Genomic DNA, 4,250 nt, shown 5'->3' with positions numbered 1-4,250 from the left:
CAGATGGCTGAGTTAATCTTATGCAGTGTTTTAACTATTCTGGAGGAAAAATACATAATTTACAGACTACAAAATGGAAATTGCATAATTTTGGTGATTTCACATATAAATTAAGTGAACTTAAATTTTTGTTTAAAACTATTGGGTCTGGGTTGTGGCTCAGGAGTAGAGTGCTTGCCCAGCATGCACAAAACCCTGGGTCCGATTTCTAGCATCAAAAATTAAAAACAAACAAACAAAAAACTGGAAGTTCACAGTATGAAGATCAGCAAAATTTATGATCATTATTTAATCTTTTAATTTTTCTTTACTTATAACATTAACTTTCAAGTAAAGAGAGATATAAACTATATATATATTTTCTAATTTAGTATCTTTAATAGCATTTTTTCCTTTTTTTTTTTAAATCAGGGCCCACATTTCCATTTCACACTGGATCCTATCAATGATGTAGCCATCCCTGAGAACAGGATCTGGCTGAAGGGGGGTTGCCAGGTTCTCTAGGCTCCAAGGACAGAAGAGGGACCACGGAGGAACATTCAGAAAACACAGATTTGGTGCAGATGCCAGGCATCATTTAGAAAAAGTCATTCACAATGGAATGAATGTCTAGGACTTTGTAATAAGGCCCTGGTTCTGGAAGATTCCAAGCATCAGTTAGGAGGTTCCCTATGGGAGTTGTAGTATAAGAGATTCCTGCTGGGGGTACAGGTGGTCTCAGAGACGTCCTCAAGGCTAACTGTTCTGTGACCTAGCCAGAGGAGGACAGGTCCAATGTTCCTTGACTAGACCTCTGGGACCAGATGATCCATTGTCCTGGACTTCCAGAGTTCAGGCAGTGGGTCCCACAGGGTGCCACATCCCCAGGGGAGTGGGGAAGCACCCAGCTAAACCTGTTGGAGTTGGATAGAATGTGCACCTGTGTGCGGAGCCAGCTACACACGGACGAAAAACAAACCCACAAAGCACCTGGGGTCAGGGTCTGGTGTCACTGGGAAGGGAGCTCTGGGTAGGACAGACCGTCGTGCCACCTACGGAGCCTTTTAAAATCTGGCTTTGGAAAGGACTGTGGATCTGAACGTGATCTGTCAAAGCACGTCACTGAACAAGCACCTGAGCTGTCTTTAGATTCCACGATTGAAGAGAAGCCAATCGTGGGCCTGAGAAGGGGGCCTGAAGTAGGTGCCCAGGGCTCTGGAGCCTGTTGGAGGTGCACACACCCCTCGAGGGAGGGCTCCCATCACCCTCTGTGAGAGGAGAAAGCCGAGGCCTGCACATGGACAGTACCACGTGGTTACTAAATGCTGCTGCCTGCCTGGAAACCCAGGATTTGGGACTTTGAATGCCAAGTTTTCTCTGCAACCTCAAAACCTCTTGCACGTGCCTGGCTAATGTTCATGCAGCTCTGTTGCTTGGTGGGGGTGGGAACAGGGAGGGGGTGTGGGGACACCTGGTGCTGTGTGTTCAGACTCTCTAGGCGGGTGTGTGGCCCCAGCTCTCCAAGTGAGTGCTGTGTTTGGGGACCACTCCATGCACTTTGGTAAGAACCAGCACATTCAAGTTTTTGTGCAACAGTCAGTAATTCACACTTAGCAATTTTGGGGACAATAGCTCCCAGCTCCTGGGCTATCGACTTTTCAGCGGTCACTTCCTCCCTTTGTAATGCATATGTGCACATTTCCAGTCCCCTGGTCTCTTACACTGCACCTTTCCCATGTCCTGCATTGACCTGGCCACAAAGTCACCCTGGACTGGCCATGTCCCCACTTGTTTCACCCACCCGCTGTGGGATCTCACCATCAGTGTGCTCCTCTGGTGACGGCCAGTCTCCAACATCCATTTGTCACTCTCAGTGCTACATTGGCCTGTGTGGGCAATAGCTGTGTGTGGTCAACAGCCTGCTTCGCCTTGTCTGAAGGATGAGGAACAGTGGAATATTTACTGGGGACATTCTCAGCCCCCGATGATGCTAAAAGGAAGTGAATTTCTTTTCTGTTTAGGTTTCAGGAAATTATCTGTCACATTTGAAATTATTTCAGAAGTCTAGTGCTCACCAACTTCCTGTTACCTCCTCCTCTGGTCTGTTGATTCTGTGAACATTACAGAGCGATCGGTGGATTCAATGGCATAAAACACCAAAAAATTCCTTCAAATGCAACTTTACAATTTGTTGTGGAAATAATTTGAAATGGGAGCCCAGAAGCTCAGTCATTTATTGGCTATGTGACCTTTAAAAGGTTACTTAACTTCTCTGAAATTTGGTCTTCTTTTACATCAACAAGGGTGATAATGACATCCATTTTTGGTCATAATCCTCCACCCGTCTTCGCACGCTCACCATCTGCGGTGGACTTTGCCATTTCTCCCACCCAAGAGTAACATGTTTCCCATTCCCTGAATCTGGGTGGGCCTCTGACCCTCTTTGCTCAACAGAGTGATGGGATCTGGTTCTGCATACTTCTGCTCTCTCGTGGAAGCCCGTGCAGCTGCCATGTGAAGACAGGGCTGGCTTCCATGGAGGATGAAAGACATCTGGAGCAGAGTGAACCGCTCCAGTGGAGGCCCCTCGAGGTCACTGGGTCTCTAGTCAACCCAGCAGCTGGGCGCAGAAGTTAGAGACACAGCTGAGGCTGCACAACCTCCCAGCTGAGCCCAGGGGCCTCCCTGCAGAAGCCCTTGGTAGTACTGACAGCTCTGTTCTGGTTCTGGTTCTCTCTTGAATCCGTTTCCTGCCACCAATGACCACAGGCTGTGGGGGTTAAAACAACAGGAACACATTCTCCCATATTTCTAGAGGTCCCCTATGCTCCCCTGAGCCCTGGGGGGACCTTTTCTTGCTGTTGTGGCATTTCTTGGCTGGGAGCCGCCCCACTCCAATCCACCTCGTTTATACCTGGTCTTCTCCCCTGTGTCTTTGTGACCACGACTCTTCTTCAGAGACCAGTCTCTGGATTTAGGGCCATCCTAATCCTGGTACAATTTTATCTTGATATTTTTAATGCGGTTTCATTGGCAAAGACCCTATTGCCAAATAAGGTCACAGTCTGAGGTTCTCGGTGAAAATGGCCTTGTTATGGGGGATACTATTCAACACTATATTCATGATGCTCCATTGTTCTATTTTGAGGTTCTGGGGGTTGAACCTGGGCCTTGCACATGCTAGGCAAGCACTCCACCTCTGAGCCCTATTCCTAGTCTCGTTCATCCTTAAAGCCAATACCACATTCTCGTGGTTGACTATGGCCTGGGAGAGGGAACGCAAGTCTTCTAACTTGGTTCTTTTTCAAACATGGGTTTGAGAAGCTGGGCTCTGGGGGAGAGATATAAAGAGGCCCTTAGTAGTTGGAGGCCTGGATCTATGAGCAGAACCAGCCGAGTTGTCTCTTTAGTTAGATGAACAATCTTCCAGTGTGTGCTTGTACCAGAGCAACTGGAACAAAGACGCAGATCAACTTAAATGTCACCAGTTTCAAAGTCGCTGATTTATGGCTAGACTGCTTAATCAAGAAGAAACCCTCTGGACCCTGAATATCCAGTGATTGGCATGAGATGTAATCTTTCACACAAGGTTCCCTGGGAACCTGCACATTGCTTCCCAGAAAAATCACTTAGGTAATCAGAGAGCTCCACCCTGGGCACGCCACTCATCTTCGCTCCTCTGAGGGATGCGGGATGCCTGCACTCTGCCTTTAGGGGGTGTGTACTGTAGCTCTCCTTTAATAATCTTCGCTTGTGCCTTGCTCTTGATACATCTGGGGATTCTTTTCAGTGACTCAAGTCAAGAGCTCACTCAGGTTGCGTTGAGATCCCCTTGCCTGCTTGGAGGAGTATACTTGGACTATCGTGAATCCTTGATATATTTTTTTATATATCTTAGTTTTATTTATTTATTTTTCTATGGTGCTGAGGATCAAAACCAGGGCCTAGCATGTGCTAGGCGAGCATCTACTGCTGAGCCACAACATTGATATTTTAATATAAGTTTTAGACCAAATCTGATGATTTCTTTAAAATATGCTGTTAAAATTTTGTTGGCAGTAGTTGAACCTATAATTAATTTGTGTTAATGAACACCTCATTAATATTGTCTTCTGATCCATGAACATGGCACATTTCTTTTTTTTAAAAAAATTATTTATTTATTTTTTCTAATTTGTTATATACGACAGCAGAATGCATTTCAATTCATATTACACATATAGAGCACAGTTTTTCATGTCTCTGGTTGTATTCAAAGTAGAGTCACACCA

The sequence above is a fragment of the Marmota marmota genome, unplaced genomic scaffold (genome assembly GCF_001458135.2).
Source record: "Marmota marmota marmota unplaced genomic scaffold, marMar, whole genome shotgun sequence".
NCBI lineage: Eukaryota > Metazoa > Chordata > Mammalia > Rodentia > Sciuridae > Marmota > Marmota marmota.
The sequence above is the reverse complement of the archived record's forward strand: the minus strand, read 5'-3'. Positions refer to the sequence as shown.